Source organism: Dermacentor andersoni, chromosome 8 (assembly GCF_023375885.2).
Source record: "Dermacentor andersoni chromosome 8, qqDerAnde1_hic_scaffold, whole genome shotgun sequence".
In the NCBI taxonomy this organism is placed as follows: domain Eukaryota; kingdom Metazoa; phylum Arthropoda; class Arachnida; order Ixodida; family Ixodidae; genus Dermacentor; species Dermacentor andersoni.
This window is the reverse complement of record NC_092821.1, coordinates 129860182-129872350: the sequence shown is the minus strand read 5'-3', so window position 1 is coordinate 129872350 and position 12169 is coordinate 129860182. Positions and strand designations below refer to the sequence as shown.

Genomic DNA, 12169 nt, shown 5'->3' with positions numbered 1-12169 from the left:
AAAATGGCGAAAGACTGCACCCGAGAGACCACGTTTCCCGGAATGCTTGGTGACGTGAAATTCACTCATGTTTAAAAATAAACTTTGGCTTCAGCAGCCAGACACATTTAGCGTCTCTGAAAGCAGTGCACGGCACGTGTAAGTTTTAGTTATAGACAGGCTAGTAAGCACAGTCTTTATTACAGCACGCTTCGAAAATAACCCTTTGTGCATTACGTACAAGTGGAAGGCAACGACAGTGCTTAATGCAGTTCACATTCTTGGCGGCCGCCGTGCCTTATAAATTGTTGCTGTATACGTGTCGCACGAAATGCAACAGAAAAAAATTGTTTGAGATGTTAAAATAAAACGAAGAGATGGTTAGTATATTAAAGCTGTATCCAAGTTTGGTGTGCGCATTGGTGTTAAACTAAATCAAAGCAATTTAATAGAATGGGTGCCAACATAGGTAGATCAGAGCCTGACAAAAAGAAAAAGAAAAGCAGAAATGAGGCCGGGACTTCTAACGAGATTGGGTACCAAAATGGCTACTCACCAAATTTGGCGGTAAATAACGTTCCAAATTTAGGTGTCGTCAGCACCCTAAAACAACGCTTGAATACAGACTCCATAAGAAGAGAAGGGCGAAAGAGGAACATGCTTGCCGCATGACGCGTTTCTCATCGTTAGCGCCCACCAGCGCGCCATCCTTTTCGAAGGCCACGCGCCGGCTTCGATGCGGCAACGTTGGATGGCGCCGTGTGTTCTTAGGGAAGCGCGATAAAGGAGTACCGCTGCAGTACAGACGGCATGCCTAACTTGCTTCGACGGTGGCAACACGTCGTGTTGCTGTGTTGATTCAATGCTAGACGGATAACCACCAACTGTCATCGTGAGGTGGGTTCCGCCTCATTTTTTTCTCTTGCTATCGGTTCGTGCGTTCGGCAACGGTAGCGCAGTTTACGCAGAAGTCAGGCGAGAGAAATGAAATATTGCGTGCGAACGCCACTGCGTGCTCCGCAGTGAAGAGCCTTGCGGCTAGCAAGCATTAGGGATGTTTTTTTTTTTTTTTTCTCAAAGGCCATTGAACGTTTAGCAGAGCTACAGCATAACAACCTACAAGTAAACAACCTTGTCATATTCTCGATCCCTCTGAAAGAGAAGAATTTGCGGTATGTACTTTAGATGGGTTCCGTTTGGAAAAAGAACGTAAAAAAAGGTATACAAGATCGTTTGATGATTGTTCTTCATTTCAACAAAAAACTTTTGCGCTGCTTTGCGCAATCGCTATCAGTTTTCAATCGTCCCTCCGACATGCTCAAAAATGTTATGGCCACTTTGTCGCCTCATAAACAGCGAGTTCTGCACAGGGTGCTCTTCCTGCGTTTTATGTGGAACAGCCACGTTGCTTACGTTTGTAAAAAACTTGGCGCCGTATCCTGTCTACTGTACAATATAAGATACCACATGCCCTTATCAGTAAGGAAAACAATAACACATGCTTTACGTTAGTCTACTCCGGTATGGAATAACAATTTACGGGCACTGTGCTGTCCACTGGCACAACAGAATAAATGCGGTACTGCACTCCCTCTTAAAAAACATATCTTATGGTCTGAGCCTGAATGCTGACGCAGACAGTTTCAAAGTACTTTCGATGCCGAATTTCAACCATCTTTTAATGCAAACGGTTGTTTTAAAACACTTCTGGTCCAGTCAATTCCTAGTTCCGTACACAGCTTCCCGATGCTTAAGGCCCAGGGACCCCTTTAGGAGGCCACGTTGTTCCACAAGGTGCGGCACTAGAGCTCGGGCCTATTATGTGCCCACCTACTTCAATAAATTACCGCACAGCACCTTCTGTGCAAAAACGAAATATAAGTTAAAGAGACTGCTAAGGCGTATCTGTTCGTAAAGGCGTACTTGTTCCGTTTATTTACCGTTATTGCTTGTGTTCGTGCATGCGACTGTGCAATTGCTTTGCACCATGACGGTCAGTCTGGTATATGGTCATGCATTATCTCATGGTAATTTTTGTTCACACGCATTGCTGTACTTCTGTGTTTCATTATGCTCAATGAAAATTCTTTTCATAGACACTGTATAAATTCTAAAAACCTTTTTTGGTGTTCTATAGGTGAGTTGGCTGCTTATAACTGGTCTATTAATGTACCGTGTATGGTTTTGCTGCATGCCAGGCGCTGCCGCTCAAGCATTCAAAGGCTTTGGCAGGCCTGTATGAATGTACTGATTTGATGTTTGGCAATAAAGCTATTATTATTATTATTATTATTTGCGTCACTTCTTTCGTTGCCGACATAAGTCTGCGGCGGCTTTTAAACGATTAAACGATACGCGAGCAGAACTTTTTTTTCTTGATATTGTATGTTAAGAGATGCTACGCTTTATTTTATTTTCTGGTCTTATTTCCTTGTTTTTCTTTCCCTGTCACGCTGCCAGTTAAAGCGCCGCTTACGAAGGGCTCGTTGTTGACACTTTCAGTCGTATGCGCTGTCATTCTCAGGCACTCCTTCGCAGATATTACGTGGGCAACACCATGGGTACCTGCCCTTGCCCTTTCTCACTCGGCAGGGATACGGCTTCGGCGGTTCAACGATGCAGCTGTAAATGAGAGGCGACTCATCAGCGTCCTCCTTGAAGATGGCAACATATTGACGAGATATATTATCAAACATCACTATGTATTATATACAGTCAAAAAACGTTTTATAGTTAGTAAAGCACCCACACAATCAATGCATCGACCATTTCATGAAAACACTTCCTCGTAGGTTTCTGTGAACAACGACAAGGATAAGTTGCATCGAACGGTGACAGCTGCTTAATACTGCAATAAAAATATCCTTCAACTAATAAGCAGTGAGCACGGTGTCACTGGCAGTTTCAGTTAAAAAGGCGGAATTTCGTGGTGCATTGCTCGTTGAAATTATTTCAAGTTTACTATTCGACTTTTGCGCACTTTAAAGCATACCAGTCCTACGTGGACTCACTTGTGTCCAACATAAACAGTGGCGCCACAGGTGCCGTGCCCATTCAAAATTTTTTTGCAGAGGCATAAACACATAGCAGTATATAACTTTCAATCATGACTGTGCATGACTGGGCATGTATAAAAAATGCCTGAAGCACAGCTTTACAGTTTATTGCCGTGATGATATATATGTTCACGAAAAAAGTCGTCGTCTCCATTTGGGCGAAACCCATCGTGCAAGGGCTGGGAGAGCCGTCAGATGAACACCGTGAGAAACCTACGAATGCACTTTAGGGGCGCATAACAGAAAACGTATTTGACCAAGTCACGTTAACGAAACACAGAGGCACGTTTCGCGGCTAAATATAGCAAACGTCGCCTGCGAATCATGAAAACATCCCAGTGTAGCTTTGCTGCCGCCAATAACTTGTGTTACGTTTAAAAGGAATGACTGGCAAGTAATTATCGAAGTAACAAAGCTTACGTTTCTCGTTGTAAGAAGCCATGATTGATGTCATAATACCTGCAGTCCCAGCGTTCGCAAGGAGAATGGAAGCTTACTTCTGGTCCCTTGTCAATTCGTATCCCATGGTAAATGCACCTTCCTTCACGCGCAAAAAAAAAACAATAATAAAAAAGAAAACAACGATTTATTTGCCTTTTGGCATAGATCATCATTCATCAATGAAATCATAGAGCTAAATGCTAATAATGTTTCGCCAGAGGAAAAAAAAGAGCCCTTGCGCCAACTTTATACCGGTATGATAATCAAGTGGCCTACATAAAAAGGCGCAGTTTTGCACGAAAGGCGAAGCATCGATTGCGATAGCAAATTTATAGACAGCTATACGAAGGAAGGATAGTAATTTTATCGGCCGTATAAACTCGAAAACATTCGCTTATTAACGGAATTGACAAGCATGTTGCCAGGGCGCACACACATACATGAGCATATCACACTCGGTGACCATGGACACTCGCTGCAAAACGCTGGACGATGGTGTGAGCAAGCGCAGCAGCAATGGCGAGCGTAGTGATCCTTCGTGCGGTCTATCGATTCAACGCAAGAGCGGCGAGAACACAGCGCGCACAAAGGTACGTTTCACTGTGATCCGGATGCTCGGTCTGCATGAATGCTTTTTCGAGAATGCATGTGCAGGTTTGTAGAAATTCAGAAAGCACAAGATTGTGTACCTGCCTGGCTGTCAAGGGTGGAACCCTTGACCGCGCTCAAAGAATTCTAAATAGTCAGCCCAGTAAGGCTGACACTTCGTGGTGAAAAGTTACTAATTGGTCTTCTCAAATGTCATTTGTTGTCTGATATAGTACTACAAAACAGGCAATAAAGAAAGCTACGAACCGTCTGCAGATCCCTTTCAAGATACGGAGCGCGCGCAACTCCACGGGGTCGTGCGAACTACGCACTTGTTCGCGGACTGCAAGCCACCCGCTTCCCTTCCGCGCAGCCTCCCCACTTTCCGCCATATATTTGGCGCGCCATATTGAGCCGCGATTGCCAGTTCCCCTTGGGCCCGGTAGCGAAATGCGCAGTCATTGCCGGAGCAAAACGCCGTCCAGCCCCTCCCCCCTTCCCTCCTTCCCATCCCCCCACGCCCTTTCATGCGACGGAAGGCGGCGCGTTTGGTCTCGGCTTTTTCCGCGTGCGCCAGATTGAGGAGCGATCGTTCGTTTCCCACGCGCGCTTTAACTTGAACGCACAGCATACAACGCGCGGCGAAGGGGTTGTCGTCATTTAACTTTATGAAAAACACCAAGGCGACCGCAAAAATGCGTCTTGGGTGTCTATACAATTGCTATCCAGTAATAAATTCTTTAGCACACTTATACGGTTGTACAGAAAGCGCATCGTGTGTAAAGCCGATAAGACACCGTTTCTTATCGGGTAAGACGGTAAGATTCCATCGCAGGTGGGAATTTACAAACGAAGTTTTCTTTTTTGGCAACTTTCTGGACATTAAACGTGATGATCATAGCTGCTACGAATGGCACAAAACCTACGTAAAATAAGCTTTAATGATTCCGGCTATCAAACTTCCGCGCAGATAACTCGGTTAGGATAACGTGGTGAGAATTCATAAATAAATCCAAACTATGAGATCTCTCAACTTTTCATGAGAGATGTAGTTTGATCTCGCTGTGGGGCACAATAATTTCCTCCCCCACGCATACAATTGCGATACCACATCTGCTTCTCCCCCATGTTACGGGTACAAGCTTTAAAGGTACAAGCTTTAAGGAGCCAGCATCGCGAACAGCGTAAAATTTTTGCTGTAAATGAGCTCGACACTCACGGATATCATGCCATTTTTCGACTCACGTCTCGTTATTAAAGGAACAGTTTTTTTTTAGATTAACCTCTCGATAGTCGCTCAGGCGGCAGCGTCTTAACTACTAAGCCAGCTTTAGTGGAAAGTTGACGGCGTACCAGTCTTTTAAGGATAATAAATTTTACGTACTAAAACCGCGACCTCATTATGAGGCAGACTGTATTCAAAGACTGCCGAATAATTTTGACTACCTGGGATTCTCTAGAGTGCGGCCAGCGCATGCTGAGCGAGCGTTTTGTCATTCCGTCCTTACCGGAATGCTGCCGTCGTGCCAAGAATCGAACCCCGGACCTCCAGCACAGCAGCGTGACGCCATAGCCATTGTGTTATGAACACCGATGGCCATATGTACTCGGTTAACGCGGCTGGGTGCGTCATCGCAGGTGTATGGTGCCGCGTTTGACGGGTGGCGGGTATTGTGCGATTCGAAATTGGACAACGCCATGCCTTTTATTAAAGCGTGGCAATAATTCAACACTTATAATTTGACCTTGCAACATTCGTCAGCCAGAACCATGGAATGTCGACAGGAGCAGAAATAGCTATGGTCACCAAAAGTTAGTTTCATTTACCTTCACTGTTGCAACAGTTGCACAGAGAAATGCTCTGAACGTATCTATTCCGCAATTAAAAAGCTATAGCTTTTTACATCTGTAGCTTTGCAAATGTTTGGTAGAGTATTTTTAGAGTTACAAATAGTTCGCGAATGCGCGAAATATTTGTACGATGGGTTCTGTTGCCGGTAACAAGTACGGGTGTAGACTTTTTTCTTTCATCTCTATCCTACCTGGATATAAAACTTGCGTCAAATCTTTATAGAATAATTTTTTTATCTAAGCTGATCATGGTTCTTGCGTTATTCGGTATGATGTACTGTATGTTTTTTTTTTTTTTAGCTCAGTGCGTTATATCAACCGCCTTCGTTCGGTCAATCGCTACGAGGCTGCCCTGTGTATGAGGTTTTCAGGCTCTGCTCAAGGTGTAGCTTGCTCCTTTTTCGCTTGCTAAGCCCCCATACTTTGTTGGCGAATAAAATTCAATTTATTTCTTTAAATATATCCTACCCTCAGCATTATTATGAGCCCAGGAACAAGTCCAGGCCAGGAGTCCAGGCAAAATCGGGGAAGAATGAGGCTGAATTTCTGCGTTGTGGTACCCGCAGCAGCTTTCCGTGATTTCAGCCATTCTTGTCATTGTCTCGAGGAGGCTTGTTTGTATACTATGATGTAACAAGACTCAGCCATGCTAACTTAGTGAGTGCATATTGCCACATTCAATGCGCGGCACCTAGAGAAAGACGAAGATATCGCATATTGCAGAAGAGAAGACGAGGGAACCAGTGTGACCATGTTTTGAGGCAACAACAAGAACAATAGCAGCAGCAGACGAGGGTCATGCCTAATCGTTTCCAGTTTGCCTATAATTAAAGTGTCCTGTCCGGCCGCTGCTTGTGAATCGTGACAATGTAGCATAAAAATAAATTTAAACATCGAGAAAGTGCAAAATGCGTGTTCGATCCGAAAGACTTCATTGTGCACCGCACAGTTTCCGCTGAGAATACGCAAACAGAGCACTTAAGCTCGCTTTTGCAGCTAAAGCAAAACCTGTTTCCAACGAAAAGTGGCCATATAGGTTAGTAAACCACGTACCTGGTGTTGCTGAGTGCATTCTTTCCTTAATGCACTTGAATGGTGCTTCACTGATTTCATCACTTACTAGGACCATATTGCAAGCATATAGCAAACGGTAGCACATCGCTTTACAGCTGTAACTGTTGCGGGGATTTTTTTGAAACATTCTCAGCAACGTATAGCGGCATTTCAAAAACCCAAAGCCATTCTTAAAGCTTTCCATTGGGTATGTTTGTTTTGTGTAAGGGTCACTATGGTGTATACGTGTATATTTCCTGCGACCTCTGTTTGTCTCAAGCATAAATGTAACATTTCAACACTTTTATGGAAGTAAATTTAGTTAGGCGATGATGAACTAATGTGTTAACTTAAGGAATCAGTTGTTTTTTTCTTTTTCATCAGTGAGCGGTCGCATATTTGGCCACAAACATTTTCAAACCATGTTCACTGTTTCACTACACCTTGTCCTTAACGCTTTGTTGTTCAGCTAGTCATCAGTGTGACTTTTTAATCTGGAAAAGTGAAAAATATCAATTCATCTCTGAGCTACACGGAACTACAAAGGGAACTCACATGGCTTAGTCACCAACCTATATGTCTGTAACTTGCAATGCCCTGCTATTTTAGCAAAAATCACAGTTTGTTTTCTTTCATGAAACCCTCATCCTTTCTGATACGCGAAGAAATGAAGTGGTAAATTTTAAACAATGCAAGCAACCGGGCGATAAACAGTTACAATTAGTTCCTCTTCAGCCTCAGCATGACATGCATTTTCGGTTCGGGTCAGGTATTTGTTTAGCTACAAGATGCAGATTCTGATTAAGCAGAGCTTTTCACACTTACCATCGCTAGTAAGGGGAACAACATGCGTGTATACCCATCCTTCGAATGTTTCCAAAAACTGGGCCAACAGCACCGACAGGATGGCTCTTGGGCAGAGCATGTCCCAAGGTTTCGCAGTCAGCAGCCGACTAGCATAAATGACAACCTGTAGGCGCTCCCCAGATGTTCGCCATGTGGCTACAGCTCTGCCTATTGCAGCAGGCTAATATGCGCAAGTTCTTACAAATTCAATTTCTTCGCGTTTTCTTTGACAGAAAAACTGCGTTGCGCTTTGCTACGTGCGTGACTGACAGTATAGTCAACGAGCCCCCATGAGACTCGTGAGCAAGGTGCCACAACAGACGCTGATCCCTCTGTTTTCCACTGCAGGGACCAGCGACAGCGTTGGAGGGAGCTGCTAAGCCCGTACTTGTGGCGTAGCGGAGCCAAATAGAGGGCAAGAACATCAAAAACGAGCTAGCGCCGAGCGAACGTGACATGCCTATCGCCTCGTAACGGCAGCTGTCGTTATCCAGTCTCTAGAACATCCAGTCATTGTGCACACGCTCTTTCAAAAACTTTAATCGACGCCTCGTATTGTGGCGAAACAAGTGTAACAGAATTACTATCAATATGGCCCTAAGATGCGAGATGAATTTTTTTTTTTTGGCGACCACTTTAGCAATTATGATGGCTTTTCAGGCGCTCCCACACGAACTGCCGCAAATTCCTTAAAGCTGAGCGACCAAGCTGGTCGCGTCGGTTTCACAGAAAAAAGGTATTAGAAAGTCGACAACAAACCTAAAGGAAATATAGTTACATAACCTATAACATCGCTTTAGAAGCCTTAAACTCAATGGTTTACAGAAGTACTCAAAAGCGCTGTCAATGTGCAATGCGCTTTTTCTTAACCTTCTTAGTTTTGTTTATTTTTTCACCGAGCTCTGAGCTGCGTTCGTTGACGGGGCATGTTTCTCTTTTTTCGCCCACTGAATGCGCCCTGAAACTTGGTTCATCCGTTACATGCAAGAGAAACGATTTAGAGATTCCTACAGCGTCACTAAATGTGATTTTGTATAAATTCCATTCCATAAGTTTATTCGGTTTCTGGTATCAAAGTAGTTTAAATTACTTTAACTGTCATGCAGTTCTTTTTGCTACGGAAACTTCATGGATGCAATTTTGAACTAAATCGGGTCGAAGAAATCGCTTGCAATCTGTAGTCCGAGAACTCTATATCTGTCCAACGAATGTGACAAACCTAAAGTGGCACTTTCTGACACGTGCCTGTTCACTAAAACGTAATAAATGTGCAGAATCCGCAGAAATTGTCAAGGAGAGAAAACACAAGAATCAGAAAAGAAATACATTAGCCTGGTGCGCGATCAATTGTAAATTACGAAGGTAAGAAAGAAAGGTATGTACCGATGCAGCGATTTATACTTAGACCAAACAGATAGATTGAGCAAGACATGCAAAATTTAGACAATTCTGTAATTATCGACCGGGTTTATCTGCCTGGACAGACAACCATCGCGGAAGTTTCACAAATTAGTCCACCCGATCATACCGTATTTTTTCTAGTAAAGATGGTCAAGAAACCGATAATATGGGCTCGTTGATTCACAGTTTTGCTAGGTGAGCACGAACACTTCACTAATTCTACTCAGAAGAACAACGTTACAAGGTACGTTGAGATTATGCCTCAATGAGGTAAATCTCGGAATGCATATTTGGCTAAAAGATCACCGCCTAAGAATGACAAGGGCGAATAAAATGTGTTAGGCTCACATAAGAAAGCAGAACCTATTACATTTTCTTGTAGCATCGCTCTCGCTAGCAGCGTGTTAACGCAAAGCCTTGTTTTCCAACATACGCCCCTTTTTCCGGATGTGTACCTAACCGTTTTCGAGGGCAAATCCAGAAGGCGGTGTAGTCTAGCGTATTCTAGCACATCTAATAAGGTGACGTATGACTGCATTTGGAGCGCACAGCCGCTATAGAACACTCAGATGGCGCCTAATGTTACTTTCAGATCCGCTAAAACTCCGGTGAAACAACGCATACAACCGCTTGTCGCTTGGCACATCCATTCTCAGATTCTAGGCATAGCGCGCCTGCGTTATTCCACAAGTGCGCATTGATGTCCGTGATAAGGCGCATTAGGGTCGCTCCACAACAAGGGGTAAGATCCACCAGTGCATCGAACATTGATGTCATCGGTCAAGACGTGGTCGGAACCGAAATCACTGCACTAATGGACATTGAATAATTGCGTCGAGTGATGTAATTCTGCATATTTGTACACGTGATACAAATTAAAACAATCTAAAATTGTAGAATTGTGCACACATACACACACATACACACACATACAAATTGTACACACACGTACCTGTACTCACTTGTGTCCAACATGAACAATGGCGCCACATTAGCCGTGCCCAGTCATCTTTTTTCCAGAAGCATAAACGCATAGCATTATATAAATTTCTATCATGGCAGCGCATGACTGGGCACGTTTAAAAAAACATTGAAGCACAGCTTTACAGTTTCTTGCCGTGACAACATATGTGTTCACGAAAGAAGTCGTCGTCTCCATTTGCGCAAAACGCAACGTGCAATGGCTGGGACGGCCGTCAGATGAACACTGTCAGAAATCAATGAATGCACTTTAAAGGCACATAATAGAAAGTGTTTTTGACCAAGTCACGTTAACGAAATGCTAAGGCACGTTTCGCGGCTCACCATAGCAAACGTCGCCTGCGAATCATGAAAATATCACACTGTAGCTTTGCTGCCGCCAATACCTGGTGTTACGTTTAAAGAAACTGCCTGGAAAGTAATTATAGAAGTAAGAAAGCTTACCTTTCTCGTTGTAAGAAGCCATGATTGATGTCACGATACCTGTAGTCCCAGCGTTCGCAAGGAGAATGGAAGCTCACTTCTGGCCCCTTGTCAATTCGTATGCATCAAAGATGCATCTTCCTTCGCGTGCAAAAATATAAAGAAGAAAACCGCGAAATGTTTGCCTTTTCGCATAGAGCATCATTCATCAATGAAATGATAAAGCTAACTTCTAATAAAGTTTCGCCAGAGGAACAAAAGAGACCTTGCAGCAACTTGTGGCGGTATGATCATCAAGTGGCCTACGTAAAAAGGCGCAGTTTTACACGAAAGGCGAAGCATCCATTGCGATAGTAAACTTATAGACAGCTATACGAAGGAAGGATAGTAATCTTATTGGCCGTGTAAACTCGAAAACATTCGCTTATTAACTGAATTGACACGCATGTTGCCAGGACGCACACGCATGCATGAACATATCACAGTCGGTGAGCGCGGACACTCGCCGCAGAACGCTGGATGATAGTGTGAGCAAGCGCAGCAGCAAAGGCGAGCGAGGCGATCCTTCGTGCAATCTATCGCTTCAACGCAAGAGCGGCGAGATCACAGCGCCCACAAAGGTGTGAACCGTCTGCAGGCCTCTTTCAAGATACGGAGCGCGCGACCCCACGCTGTCGTGCAAAGTACGCACTTCTTCCCGCGCAGCCTCCCCACTTTCCTCGGTATATTTGGCGAGCGATATTGAGCCGCGATCGTCAGTTCCCCTCGGGCCTGGTCGCTAAACGCGCAGTCACTGCCGGAGCACAACGCCGTCCAGCCCCTCCCCTTCCCTCCCACCCTCCTCAGCACCTCCCCACGGCCTTTCGCGCGACGGAAGGCGGCGTGTTTGCTCTCCGCTTTCTCCGCGCGGGCCAGATTGAGGAGCGATCGTCGGTTTCCCTCGCGTGCTTTAACTTGAACATACAGCAAACGAAGCGCGGCGACGGCGTTATCGCGATTTAACTTTGTGTAGAACATTAAGGGGACCGCAAAAATCCGCCTTTAGAGTCCATATTTTGCTATCCAGTAATAAATTTTTAAGCACACTTATATGGTTGTACAGAAAGCACATCGTGTGCAAAGCCGATAAGACCCCGACTCGTATCGGCTAAAATGGTAATATTCCGTCGCAGGTGGGAATTAATGAAGTTTTTTTTTTTTGCAGCTTTATGGACAATAAACGAGATGATGATAGCTGCGACGGAGGCACACAATCTACGTAAAATAAACTTTAATAGCTACGGCTATCAAACTTCCGCGCAGATAACTATGTTAGGATAAGGTGGGGAGAGCTCATAAATAAATCCAAACTATGAGATCTCTCAACTTCTCATGAGAGGTGTAGTTTGATCCCGCTGTGGGGCGCAATAACTTCCTCACCCGCGCATATAATTGCGATACCACATCTGCTTCTCCCCCATGTTACGCTTAAAGGAGTTAGCCGTAGGACTATATAGCCAGCATCGCGAAGAGCGTAAAATTTTTGCTGCAAATGAGTGCGAAGCTTACGG

The 12169-nt window shown here is 44.4% G+C and overlaps 1 long non-coding RNA gene across 3 annotated transcripts; it reads right to left on the bottom strand.

The window, feature by feature from the left end:
- Positions 1 to 1637: 1637 nt before the first annotated feature.
- Positions 1638 to 10750, bottom strand: LOC126526070 (uncharacterized). 3 transcript variants are annotated; one of them, XR_007598446.3, is made up of 3 exons: positions 7794 to 7986; positions 3456 to 3576; positions 1638 to 2601 (listed from the first exon to the last, which is right to left on the bottom strand). It is a non-coding gene; the product is annotated as an uncharacterized lncRNA (long non-coding RNA). The 3 variants fall into 3 exon arrangements; XR_008611217.2 differs by lacking the exon at positions 7794 to 7986 and adding an exon at positions 4332 to 4426; XR_008611216.2 differs by lacking the exon at positions 7794 to 7986 and adding an exon at positions 10641 to 10750 and having other exon boundaries at positions 1639 to 2601.
- Positions 10751 to 12169: the final 1419 nt, after the last annotated feature.